At 49.5% G+C, this 14,727-nt stretch overlaps 1 protein-coding gene across 1 annotated transcript in view; it reads left to right on the plus strand.

The window, feature by feature from the left end:
* The window catches only part of LOC137413037 (casein kinase I), a 119,115-nt gene that overhangs the window by 1,030 nt on the left and 103,358 nt on the right, over nucleotides 1-14,727 (plus strand). The window lies entirely within an intron of this gene.

A 14,727-nucleotide genomic window follows, 5' to 3' on the forward strand; every position in this document is an offset into this window, starting at 1 on the left:
CTGCCCCCCACCCCAAATCAGCTTTGTTGTCATTCACTGCCCCCCCTCCAAATCAGCTTTGGTTCACTGCCCCCCCTCCAAATCAGCTTTGTTGTCATTCACTGCCCCCCCTCCAAATCAGCTTTGTTGTCATTCACTGCCCCCCACCCCAAATCAGCTTTGTTGTCATTCACTGCCCCCCTCCTAATCAGCTTTGTTGTCATTCACTGCCCCCCCCCACACCCCAAATCAGCTTTGTTGTCATTCACTGCCCCCCCCCCCCACCCACCCCAAATAAGCTTTGTTGTCATTCACTGCCCCCCCCACCCCAAATCAGCTTTGTTGTCATACACTGCCCCCCACCCCAAATCAGCTTTGTTGTCATTCACTGCCCCCCCCCCCACCACAAATCAGCTTTGTTGTCATTCACTGCCCCCCACCCCAAATCAGCTTTGTTGTCATTCACTGCCCCCCCCCCCAAATCAGCGTTGTTGTCATTCACCTCCCCCCCCACCCCAGTCAGCTGTGTTGTCATTCAACCCCCCACACCCCCCCCCAAATCAGCTTTGTTGTCATTCACTGCCCCCCCCCCCACCTCAAATCAGGTTTGTTGTCATTCACCTCCCCCCACCCCAAATCAGCTTTGCTGTCATTCACCTCCCCCCCACCCCAATCAGCTGTGTTGTCATTCACACCCCCCCTCAAATCAGCTTTGTTGTCATTCAACCCCCCCCCCAAATCAGCTTTGTTGTCATTCAACCCCCCCCCCAAATCAGCTTTGTTGACATTCAACCCCCCCCCCCCCAATTAGCTTTGTTGTCATTCAACCCCCCCCCCCCAAATCAGCTGTGTTGTCATTCAACCCCCCCCCAAATCAGCTGTGTTGTCATTCACCCCACCCTAAATCAGCTTTGTTGTCATTCACTGCCCCCCCCACCCCAAATCAGCTTTGTTGTCATTCACTGCCCCCCCAACCCCAAATCAGCTTTGTTGTCATTCAACTCCCCCAACCCCAATCAGCTGTGTTGTCATTCACCTCCCCCAACCCCAATCAGCTGTGTTGTCATTCAACCCCCCCCCCCCCCAAATCAGCTTTGTTGTCATTCACTGCCCCCCCCCACCCCAAATCAGCTTTGTTGTCATTCACCTCCCCCCACCCCAATCAGCTGTGTTGTCATTCAACCCCCCCCCCCCCCCGCCCCAAATCAGCTTTGTTGTCATTCACTGCCCCCGTCTCCACACCAAATCAGCTGTGTTGTCATTCAACCCCCCCCCCCCCACCCCAAATCAGCTTTGTTGTCATTCACTGCCCCCCTGCCCACCCCAAATCAGCTTTGTTGTCATTCAACCCCCCCCCCCAAATCAGCTTTGTTGTCATTCAACCCCCCCCCCCCAAATCAGCTTTGTTGACATTCAACCCCCCCCCCCAAATTAGCTTTGTTGTCATTCAACCCCCCCCCCCCCCAAATCAGCTGTGTTGTCATTCAACCTCCCCACCCCAAATCAGCTTTGTTGTCATTCACTGCCCCCCCCCCCCCAACCCAAAATCAGCTGTGTTGTCATTCAACTCCCCAAACCCAATCAGCTGTGTTGTCATTCAACCCCCCCCCCCAAATCAGCTTTGTTGTCATTCACTGCCCCCCACACCCCAAATCAGCTTTGCTGTCATTCACTGCCCCCCCCCACCCCAAATAAACTTTGTTGTCATTCACTGCCCCCCCCACCCCAAATAAACTTTGTTGTCATTCACTGCCCCCCCCCCCACCCCAAATAAACTTTGTTGTCATTCACTGCCCCCCCCCCCACCCCAAATCAGCTGTGTTGTCATTCAACCCCCCCACCCCAAATCAGCCTTGTTGTCATTCACTGCCCCCCCCCACCCCAAATCAGCTTTGTTGTCATTCACCTCCCCCACCCCAATCAGCTGTGTTGTCATTCAACCCCCCATGCCCCCCCAAATCAGCTTTGTTGTCATTCACTGCCCCCCCCCCCACCACAAATCAGCTTTGTTGTCATTCACCTCCCCCCCCACCCCAAATCAGCTTTGTTGTCATTCACCTCCCCCCCCCACCCCAATCAGCTATGTTGTCATTCACCCCCTCCCCCCAAATCAGCTTTGTTGTCATTCAACCCCCCCCCCCAAATCAGCTTTGTTGTATTTCAACCCCCCCCAAATCAGCTGTGTTGTCATTCAACCCCCCTCAAATCAGCTTTGTTGTCTTTCACTGCCCCCCCCCACCCCAAATCAGCTTTGTTGTCATTCAACACCCCCCCCCCCCAAATCAGCTTTGTTGTCATTCAACCCCCCCCCCAAATCAGCTTTGTTGTCATTCAACCCCCCCCCAAATCAGCTGTGTTGTCATTCACCCCACCCTAAATCAGCTTTGTTGTCATTCACTGCCCCCCCCACCCCAAATCAGCTTTGTTGTCATTCACTGCCCCCCCCCAACCCCAAATCAGCTTTGTTGTCATTCAACTCCCCCAACCCCAATCAGCTGTGTTGTCATTCACCTCCCCCAACCCCCCAATCAGCTGTGTTGTCATTCAACCCCCCCCCCCCAAATCAGCTTTGTTGTCATTCACTGCCCCCCCCCCACCCCAAATCAGCTTTGTTGTCATTCACCTCCCCCCACCCCAATCAGCTGTGTTGTCATTCAACCCCCCCCCCCCCCGCCCCAAATCAGCTTTGTTGTCATTCACTGCCCCCTCTCCACACCAAATCAGCTGTGTTGTCATTCAACCCCCCCCCCACCCCAAATCAGCTTTGTTGTCATTCACTGCCCCCCCTGCCCACCCCAAATCAGCTTTGTTGTCATTCAACCCCCCCCCCAAATCAGCTTTGTTGTCATTCAACCCCCCCAAAATCAGCTTTGTTGTCATTCACTGCCCCCCACCCCAAATCAGCTTTGTTGTCATTCACTGCCCCCCCCCCACCCCAAATCAGCTTTGTTGTCATTCACCTCCCCCCACCCTAATCAGCTGCGTTGTCATTCAACCCCCCCCCCCGCCCCCCCCCCCCCCCCGCAAAATCAGCTTTGTTGTCATTCACTGCCCCCTCCCCACCCCAATCAGCTGTGTTGTCACTCACCGCCCCCCACCCCAATCGGCTTTGTTGTCATTCACCGCCCCCCCCCCCCCAAATCAGCTTTGTTGTCATTCACCTCCCCCCCCCCCACCCCAATCAGCGTTGTTGTCATTCACCGCCCCCCACCCCAATCAGCTTTGTTGCCACTCACAATTGTTGTCACCTCCCACCCACCCCCCCACCCTATCAGTTTTATTGTCATCCCCCCCCCTCATCCCAAATCAGCTTTGTTGTCACCCCCCCCCTCCCAAATCCGCTGTGTTGTCATCCCCCTCCTCCCAAATCTGCTTTGTTGTCACCCCCCCCCCTCCAAATCAGCGTTGTTGTCATTCACCGCCCCCCACCCCAATCAGCGTTGTTGTCATTCACACTCCCCCCCCCCCACCCATTGTTGTCATCCCCCCCCCCCAAATCAGCGTTGTTGTCATTCATACTCCCCCCAAATCAGCGTTGTTGTCATTCACACTCCCTCCCCCCCCCCCCCCACCCATTGTTGTCACCCCCCTCCACCCCCCAAATCAGCGTTGTTGTTGTTGTTGTTGTTGTAAGAATTAGAGTTACAACATTGGCTCAGATCATGAGTTTAATATCATTCAATCCCTAACAATACCTGTAAAGAGAACCAACGAACATCATCTATCTATAATTCCAGCAATCTCTGTGTGTCTGTGTGTCTGTGTGTTTGTTTGTCTGTGACCGCTGTTTCTCGACAACCACGGGTCCGATATACTTTAAACTTGCCAGGTATATTGCTGGGGACCCGAGGATGTGCCTTTTCAAGGTTTTAAATTAATCGGACAAGTACTTACCGAGCTATGTCCAAAAAACGCTTCAACCAATCAGAGAGCAGCGAGCTATCACGTGTGCCGAACGTGGCGATCAGACTCTACCTCGGACGGCACATTTGACAGTGTATTCATTTATTTCACGTTGGAAAACTATGTTGCCGTTAAACTATGTTTTAAAACGAATTCAAACTGCGATTAAATTAAAACGATTCATCGTAACTGCGACGATTTGCGAACTTCCGGACAGTGAAGACTTCACTTCCGGCAGCCAATCACAGAACGCTTTGTTGCGTAGGCGTGGCCGATGTGAGAACGAGCGGAGGTGAGCGCGTTACGAGCTGACCGCCATTACGGTACGGTTCGTAATTCGATTTCTTCCGGAGAAAATAATAATTTCTCGATTTCATATGCGCATTATTTCTCCCAATTCAGTCAGAGCGAAGGGCGGAAGCGAAGAGCGTTGTTTTTTTTGTTTACGGGCGTACGGGCGGGGTAGAGCGTACGGGTAGCGTTTTTTTTTTTTTTGGCAAGGAACGGGCACCCACGTACGGGCAATGCCCTAGTATCAATAAACAGCATACATCTGAACTTGTAATGAGTTTACAGATGAGCACAAGCAAGCAAGCCGTATCAAAGCGGCAGTACGTACCATCTAGTTATGCACCAGCATAGCATACAGTTAATGTCTCGGGTATGATCATAGCGCTGAATGACCGAGTTCTTATAACGGCCGCATGACACCTGGGTTCAGACATTAGACAGAATTTCATGACATTCTCCCCGGCATTAAATCTACACTACCCCTAGGGGTGAAAGCAAGTGGAATAGCAGTATAGGAACTCAGGTAGCAAAAGAGTACATTGAGCAGCAAGTCATCTCAGTCCCAGCCGTAGCGATCGGGGCGTCGAATGTCGCTGCCGGCGTGTGTTCGGTAAGCGTCGGAAGGTCGGTAAGCGTCGGGAGTTCGGTAAGCGTCGGGAGCTTCAACCGCGAGACCAAATTCCCCCACGTCGGAATAATCGCCTATCTCGGGAGACGGCGGCGGCGGCTCAGGGCCGATTGGGTCGGGCGTGTGCGGGAACGGAGCCGACGGTGAATTCCCCATCAACAGGTCCCCCTGGCTGAACTCCGGCTGAATGGTATCCCCGCACGAAGCAAGATGACGCACCGAGACTGTGGACTCGCGTCCATTAGGCAGCAGCACTCGAGCGTGCTCGGGATTGGCCTGGAGAATGTGAACCTTGTCGACAAGTGGGTCATATTTACTTTGACGAACAGCGCGTCTGAGGAAAGCCGGTCCGGGCTCAGCTAGCCAACCCGGCAAAGGTCGAACAGCTCCAGAACGGCGCGAGTAACGAAACAGATGGTCGTGAGGAGTTTGAGAGTAGCTGAGCATTATAAAGTCCTAATCGAGTTTAACGCCCCGTGCACCATACAGGTCCATCGGTCCAGTCCTTGTCCGCGAGACTTAAGGCCCAGGGTAATGGCCTTCCATATAATGCCATTAAATCTTTCCACCTGACTGTTCGCCTGGGGCCTGTATGGGGTAGTAGAGCTTGAAGCTATATTGCGCTGAAGTAAAAAGGTCCTCACATCCTGGGATATAAACACAGCACCTCGATCGGTGTGTACGTAAGCCGGATTCCCGAACATGGAGAACAAAATCTGCAGACACCGGATAACCGTCGCAGCAGACATATCACGGCACGGGAAAGCAAAAGGGAATCTGGAGAACTCATCAACTATCGTGAGAAGATAGCGAGAGCTATCCGTGGCTGGTAGGCCAGGACTAACAGGGAAACACGAAGCCGGTAGAGGCCCTTTAAAATCCATTGCCAATCTCAACCCAAGGCCGAGTAGCCCAAATCAGTGTACCCATAGGCGGTTTGTAGAAACGAGGTTTGAGTTCTGTACAAACGGAACAAGTGCGACACAGCCGTCGAATGTCCTCAACAAAGTAGGGCAAATTGTGACTGTGCACATAATGAGCGAAACGCGTCACTCCAGGATGGCACAACGTTTCATGAAGAACATGCAGAGCCTCAAAGGAGGTGAGACTCGCACACACACCGAAGGCCGTGATAATGCGTCGGCGGCGAGATTATCCCTCCCTGGGCGATACTTAATAGTGTAGCAAAAATCGGCTAGCGCTATCCGCCAGCGAGTGATCTTTTCGTTCTTCATGCGTTGAGCATGGTGTGTGTCGTACATGAAAGCTACGCTTTGCTGGTCACTAATGACCTCAAAAGATTTGACAAACAGATAGGGTCTCCAACGCCTAATAGACTCAACGATGGCGTACGCTTCCTTCATGACAGACAAATGACGTTTCTCCGCGGAGGAGAGAGTCCTTGAAAAGAAGGCTACAGGTCACCCCCCCCCTGAGAGAGCGTGGCAGCTATCGCGTGGTCGGACGCATCGCTTTCCAAAACAAAGGGTAGACTGTCATCGATAGACGACACAGCGGCGCCAGCTATATCGGACTTCAGGCCATGGAAAGCGATCTTGGCGGCATGACCCATAGGGAACACTTTGCAATGTACAAGCGGGCGGAGCTTTTCTGAAAAATTTTGAACCCACTTGGAGTAGTGTGCAAATAGGCCGAGAGCACACTTCAATGAAGCGCGATCATGTGGTAGGGCCATGTCGAGCAAAGGTCGCAGCCGCTCCTTGTCTGGAGTGATAGAGCCCTGGGTCACGGTGTACCCCAGGCGATCTATCGTGCGGGTGGAATCGTGACATTTAGCCTCGGTCAGAGTTAGCCGATACGTGCGCGCAACCTGGAGGAAACACCGCAAATTAGCATCATGGTGGGCCTGATCATACCCACAAACTGTTAGATTGTCCAGGTAAACAAAGGCATCGGTTAAGTGTTCCTTAGCGATTATGTCATATATGGCCCTTTGAAAGCATGCCACCCCGTTTGTGACCCTGAAAGGTAATCAAGTGAACTGGTACAACCTCTGTCCGGATTCAAACCCGGTGTAGACGCGATCGGCCTCCGCGATAGGGATCTGATGATATGCGCTGCGGAGATCTAATGTGCTGTAGATCGAGTACTGGGCCACCTGTCGAACCAGGGAATCCAATCCCGGGAGTGGGTAGGTGTCCAGTTGTGTAAACCAATTAATCGTCTGTCAGTAGTCGATTACCATGAATTTGCTATGATTTTCTGTCTGGACTACCAGAACTTGAGCCCTCCAAGGCGATCGACTAGGTTCGATTATACCATCCTTCAGAAGTCGGCGAGTTTCCTCCGCTATAAATTGCGTGTCAGCCCGCGAGTATCGTCGCGATTTAACGGCAACCGGGGTGCAGTCAGGAGTCAAATTTGGAAACGGTGTCAGGGGTTCAATTTCCATCCCCTGCAAGAGCACACACAGCGAGAGTATTGTCACCTCCAAATTCCATTTCCAAGCGTCCATGTCGACGGAGAAAATCATGACCTGGTAGCACTTCTGCACATAACGTTGGTAAAACCATTAAATGCACATCCGGAAACATTCGGCCATTGATCACTAGCTTCAGCCAGCATTCGCCTTTGGTACGCAGCCAAAGAGCTTGGGAAGCCATGAAAATCTTGCGTGTTGTCCCGAGAATCGGCCATCCATGCTTCTGGACGAGCCGCATGTCAACATAGCTATCAGTAGAGCCCGTGTCAATCAAGGCGTTGACCATCTGCCCCTCAACCATGACTGGAATAACAGCGTTGGTTAACCCGGGTGGACCTGTAGTTGTTGAAACATCCAGAGGTGGCGATCGAGCCACGCACGTAGGTCCGACGCCAGCTACTGTCGAGCGTGGCGTAGTTTGCGAAACATCCAGATGTGGCAATCGAGCCACGTGCGCAGGTCCGACGCCAGCAGGTGGCGATCGAGCCACGTGCGCTGATCCAACGCCAGCAGGTGGCGAGCGTGAAATCGCCATGGGCGATAAAAGACTTCCTGTCAAGGACGTGCATGCCACGCGAGGCCCGTGCGGGGAGATCACAGTCAAGGGCGCGCGACGGCGCCTCGCAGGCTGCGAGTTGATCCTAGTCAAGGTCGCGTGGGATGCAGATTGTGCGCCGGACCGCGCGAAAAGCACGGACAATGTCGGGCGAGTTCGCTGGCCCATTCGCTGGCTCCGTGTCGATCGGCATGCCTTTGAGAAATGACCTTTCCGTGAACACGAATGACACGTCGCCTCGCGCGGGGCAAACTGCTCTCAAATGATTTTGATTCCCACAAAAATAGCACTTTGCGGTACCCCCGGCAGAGGGGGTTGTGGCAGCAGCGGCGGTCACGCTGGGAGCCGAAGCCTCAAGAGTGTCCGTTGTTCCCGATTCCAGCGGAGGTTTAGCATCCGCTCGCTCCGCTGCAGCAGCCCTCTCCGGTCGCTCACCGGTTAGCCCCGCAGTGACGTACGGACGATCGTGTCGATCGTATGCCTCAGATTGTCTCCTTGCCTCGTCGTAAACGAGCGCATTCTTGTGAGCAGTCTCAAGAGTTAAATCGGCCGTCTCTAGCAATCTTTGTCGTATTATCGGGGAGTATACCCCAGAAACAAAAGCATCTCTCATTAAATCATCACAGACTTGTTTATGGGATCTAGGTTCACCTGTACAGTCCTTCGCTAATCGGTGGAGGTCCTGAGCGAAGTGATCGATGGATTCCGAAGGGTCCTGCCATCGTGAGGAGAGCAGGTACCGGGTGTAGACCGCGCTTCGAGTCTTGATGTAGATTCGGCGTAGTACCGCTTCAGCAGTATCGCACGTGACGCACTGAGAAATGTACTGATAAACAGAATGCGAGATGCGAGAATTAAGCACGGCGAGCTTTGTCTCATCCGTGAGATCGGCTTGGGCTCCCAGGTAACTCGTCAGCAGTTGAAGCCAGTGTTGCAGCTGCGCAGCCGAGTCCGGAGCTTGTGGATACGCTCCGAAGATCAGAACAAGGATCAGCTTATGAGTCATCGTTGTCGATCAAGACGAGAGACGAATGATATTAATTGTTGTAAGGATCAGAGTTACAATATTGGCTCAGATCATGAGTTTAATATCATTCGATCCCTAACAATACCTGTAAAGAGAACCAACGAACATCATATCAATAAACAACATACATCTGAACTAGTAATGAGTTTACAGATGAGCACAAGCAAGCAAGCCATATCAAAGCGGCAGTACGTACCATCTAGTTATGCACCAGCATAGCATACAGTTAATGTCTCAGGTATGATCATAGCGCTGAATGACCGAGTTCTTGTAACGGCTGCATAGCGGGCAAAAGCCGCATGACACCTGGGTTCAGACGTTAGACAGAATTTCATGACAGTTGTCATTCACACCCCTCCTCCCCCCCCCCCCCCCACACAGTTGTCACCCCCCCCCAATCAGCATTGTTGTCATTCACCTGCCCCCCCCCCCACACCAATCAGCTTTGTTTCCACTCGCACTCCCCCCCCCCCACCCATTGTTGTCATACCCCACCCCCCCCCAAATCAGCTTTGTTGTCATTCACCCCCACCCCATCAGCATTGTCGTCATCCCCCCAACCCCTATCCCCCATCAGCTTTGTTTCCACTCACACTCCGCCCCCCCCCCCCCCCACCCATTGTTGTCATCCCTCACCCCTCCAAATCAGCTTTGTTGTTATTCACCCCCACCCCATCAGCATTGTCGTCATCCCCCCAACCCCTATCCCCCATCAGCTTTGTTTCCACTCACACTCCCGCCCCGCCCCCCCACCCATTGTTGTCATCCCTCACCCCTCCAAATCAGCTTTGTTGTTATTCACCCCCACCCCATCAGCTTTGTTGTCATCCCCCCAACCCCCATCCCCCAATGAGCTTTGTTGTCATTCACCGCCCCCCCCCCCCCCCCAAACAGATTCCACACTCATTATTCATCAACCAATCAACTGTTTTTTCCATTCACCCCCACTGACCCTTATCTATGCTCTCCTCCTCCCCCCTCCCCTTCATAAATTATCCGTCATTTCCCCCCAACCTTACATTTGCTTTATCTCTACACCCCTCTGCCTTCCTTAAATAACACTTAACTTCCCTCATTGGTTGTCATTCCCTTCAAACCCCACTTTCCGCTTGCCCCCATTCCCCACTCCTCAGTGTTTCTGCTCTTTCTCAATATATTTTCACTTTTCCAAACATTCCACATTATGCTGTATTCCCGATGTCATGATTTGTGTTTTTCTATTTATTTGTAAAGTTCTGCCTTTGTCTGATTGCCCAATTAATCATGTCCCATTCCGAACACTGTGCTTGTACTGCTTCCACCATGAGCAGACTTCCTGCTTTGGAAGGGTCGTCATTACTCCCTCCAATAACCACGTGATTTTATAGGAATGTCACTGTTTTGCCCATGACATAAAAGCTCAGCTCACGAGTTGACGATCATAATGATGAAATATTGTAAAATGAGTTCCCTTACAAGGAACTTCAATGCAAGAGGTTTTTAGGCCCATTAAAGCCTGCGCTATTATCAGCCGATGGTTGTTTGTCTGTGCTCTAACCTTTTAAATACTAAGCATCAAACGAGGAAGCAGGAAGTCTCTAACCATTAAGCCATCGAGGTTGGTAGGTTCAAAGTGTTTTGTGAAGGCCGAATAATGACAAGATTCTTCAAGATTTTCTGTCGTATTTCTTAAGGAGCATTTCTGTCTCGACATTCATGAAATAGCAGCTGTGGAGGAACCATGATATGATGACTTGTTTAGCCATCCAGTAAATTATGGTCCCGGGCAGATTAACAGGCCTCTGACATCGACCGACTGTTCAAAATTGAAGGCACGACTGGTCCAGCTATGCAGCACTCAAGACTCAGGTTCTTGCCGACAGGACAGATTTATGAGTTGGTGGCGCCTTGTCTTCTTTTCTCAATATGGATCTTCCCATCTACAAGCATCCTTTGTGAGCTTCTGATCACATGCATATCAGCTCGAGGATTCAGTCTATTTGCAGCGGTTTGCACACAAAACTAGAATGGCACTCGCTAGAGAGCAAACCTCCGCCAGGCTGAAAGGTTTACGTTTTGTATCCCAATGATAGGCCGGATCTGGATTCGGACCTGAATCAAAATCGAATCGGCTTGTTCTTGTCACCTACCCAACTCATCCACCAAGTTTTGTCATAAGTCATCCACAACCTTTTGAGATATCATAATATGTATCGTTTTTGGTCCTATCAATGGTGAAGAATCACTTTAAAAAAAAAAAAAATTCTCATATCCGGATGCAGATTCAGATCTTCATTAAATTCTAATCGATACGTTGTTGTCACACACTCAACCTGTCCACCAAGTTTCACCTGAACCCATCCATAACTTTTTGAGATATTGTGCTATGCATCGTTGTTGGTCCTATCAATGGTGAAGAATCACTTGAAAAAAATTAAAAAAACTCTCATATCCAGATTCAGATTCAGATCTTCATTAAATTATAATCGATTCGTTGTTGTCACACATCCAACCTGTCCCCCAAGTTTCACCTGAATCCATCCAAAACTTTTTACAGATATCGTGCTATATATCGTTGTTGCTCCTATCAATTTTTTCTTTAAAATTCTCATATCCGGATGCAGATTCAGATCTTCATTAAAATCTAATCGATTCGTTGTTGTCACACATCCAACCTGTCCACCAAGTTTCACCTGAATCCATCCATAAGTTTTTACAGATATCGTGCTATACAGTCACGTGAAAAAGTAAGTACACCCCATGTAAAGTTTTGACTTTTTCAACATATTTCAACATACAGCTATTTGATCTTCATTTCAACAATTTTGATAGATAAAGGTGATATAATACAACAAATATCATGAAACATTTACATTTTGTAGTCAATTGTATAATTTAAATAAACATAAATACAAATTTTGCATGTGGAAAAAGTAAGTACACCCTTGGCTCAGACAATCTGACATCGACTGGGAGAAATTTTTGCCCACTCCTCCATGCAGAATTCTTTCAGCTGTGCGATGTTTGAGGGGTTTCTTGCATACACAGCTCGTTTCAAATCCCCCCACAACATCTCGATGGGAATTAGATCCGGGCTTTGACTTGGCCATTCCAGAACCCTCCATTTCTTTCTTTTCAGCCATTCCTTGGTGGATTTACTGGTACTAGGGCATGCCCGTACTATATATATAGGACGTGCCCGTAAGTGCGTGATGTTACCGTACAATGAATGTATCGTCCCGACGCCGCAGCTCGGATGGCGCTGCAGTTAATCGGGCCCCCAAATTCCTCATCGACGATAACTAAACAATATATTATATGAATCGCACCGTACATACCTCCTTCTAGATCTTGTTCTTGTCTTGATATACTCACTCAGGCTCACTCTATCACGACTGAGTCCTCCCAGCTCCTCCAAATGGCGCCCGCTAGCCGCTACGTAAGTCCGGAAGTGACGTCCTCATTTGACTGTCCGGAAGGTCGCAAATCGCAGTTACGATGAATCGCAAATTAGTTTTAATTAGTTTTAAAACATAGTTTAACGGCAACATAGTTTGCCGACGGGAAATAAATGAATACGCTCTCAAATGTGCCATCCGAGGCAGAGTCTGTTCGCCACGTTCGGCACACGTGATAGCTCGCTGCTCTCTGATTGGTTGAATCGTTTTTTGGACATAGCTCGGTAACTACTTCTGCGATTAATTTAAAACCTTGAAAAGGCACATCCTCGGGTCCCCAGCAATATACCTGGCAAGTTTCAAGTATATCGGACCGGTAGTTGTCGAGAAACAGCGGTCACAGACATACAAACATACAAACAAACATACACACAGAGATTAGTGGAATTATAGATAGATGTTTAGGTAGTGCTGTTAGCTAGATTCAAAATCCCGTCTCGGAACCGTCGATAAATTTTCAATTTTCATAACGGGATCTCGGATCGGCTCGGTTCCCGGCAAAATAAAAAATAAAAAAATAAAAAAATAAAAAAATAATAAGGCTTCAAAAATAATGGAATTTCATTACAATATATAAACAACAATGAAAAAAATTCATTTCTGATGTTGAGTACTTAAATTCCGACTTAGCTTCCATTTACCGGGATGAAATAAAATACACCGCCTACATGCAGATGATCGGCCACCGATGGGACCGGGTTATCTCATTACAGTTTGTATTGTCGTGTAATTTCTTGCTCGGAATTTCAGAGAGAGGGAGAAAATGTTTCTGCCCAGGCATATTCGAGTCCCGGTTGGAGTTTCATTATCATTTTGTGAGTTGTGATCGCCAAGGGGCTCGCTCCCCCCCCCCCCCCCCCCGTTCCCCTCCCCTCCTCCGCCCGGCAATGCTGGGTACTTCTGCGAGTAAATTATAAAGCAGGCGGTGTAGTGATCACCCCCCCCCCCCCTCCTTATTTTGACTCTGTGACTAAAGTAAACGTAATCAACTTATCAGGCCTAAAGTGGAGATAAGCTAACCAAAATACTTTCACATTCAAACCGTCAAACCAAACCCCGAGGGATTCTTACAATTTATAGATTTAGCGTTGCAATTAAACATAAACGTTCATCAAAAACTCATTTCATAAAACATAATGTATTGTACTTGTATTAATACATTGTGTGTAGAATAATCCGTTATAAACGTGTTTTTAATCTAAATAAACATCGTCCCTCCATTCACGGGGCTCGAGCGAGTCCCTCGATATTAATGTGCAAAAGACCATAGCAACCACATTCCGTAACTCGTCTCCAAGGATGGACACGTGACCGCAGTGTAAAGCGGAGCGAGGCGGAGTGATACGGCGGAAGGATTCAACGGTTTAAATGAAGCCGCGATGCGGCGGATTTTCATTGTGACCTTCATCCTGATTTCGTTACCTGCGCCACCAAAGGTCGATGGAGATTATGTTTTCACTCCTGTCTGTTTGTCCGTTTGTTTGTGAACACAATATCTCAAAAAGTTGTGGACAGATTCGGACGAAATTTTGTGGAGACGCAGCGTGTGTGACTAGGACGACATGATTAGATTTTGGTGAAGATCCGGATTCGGAATTCGGATTCGTTTGCAGTGCATTGTTTGTTGACAAGGGGAAAATCCTGGAACAGTGAGTTTACTTTATCTATCATCGTTTGTGTCAGTTCAGCTGCACTTGCGAAAAATGATGCTTGTGCAGAAGCAGAGTAATGAAAGCAAGGCTCAATAAATGCCTCTATTATGGAAAATATCTGCAAGAAGTTGGAATTTTAACCGGGATTTTTTTACCGAGAAATTGCGTCAATCAATTTATCTCGGGACCGTCCCGAGACCGTCTCGAAAGCCGAAACCGCCGGGATTTCGTCCCGGTCTCGGCTCGGTTGACAGCCCTATGTTTAGGGTCATTGTCATGTTGCAAGGTCCACCTTCGGTTGAGCTTCAACTTTCCTACAGATGGCCTCACATTATCCTCAAGCACCCTCTGGTACAATGAAGAATTCATAGTGGATTCTGTGATGGTGAGCTGCCCAGGCCCTGATGCAGCAAAGCTGCCCCAAACCATAATATTTCCACCACCATGCTTTGCAGTTGGTATCAGGTTCTTGTGGTCAAATGCTGTCTTTGGTTTTTGCCAAACATGTCTTCTGGTACTGTGGCCAAATAGCTCCACCTTTGACTCATCTGTCCAGAGCACATTGTTCCAGAAGTGCTGGTCTTTGCCTCGGTGTTTATTGGCAAACTTTAGTCTTGCCCTGATGTTCTTTCTGGACAGCAAAGGTTTCCTCCTGGCACACCTCCCATGTAGATCAAACTTGTGCAGCCTCTTTCTAATGGTAGACTCGTGCACTTTGACATCAACAGTGGCAAGAGCTACCTGTATGTCCCGTGATGACATTCTGGGGTTCTTGGAGACTTCTTTCAGCATCTTGCGGTCTGCTCTCGGG

This window comes from Myxine glutinosa, chromosome 1 (genome assembly GCF_964187855.1).
Source record: "Myxine glutinosa chromosome 1, kmMyxGlut1.1, whole genome shotgun sequence".
NCBI classification, from domain to species: Eukaryota; Metazoa; Chordata; class Myxini; order Myxiniformes; family Myxinidae; genus Myxine; species Myxine glutinosa.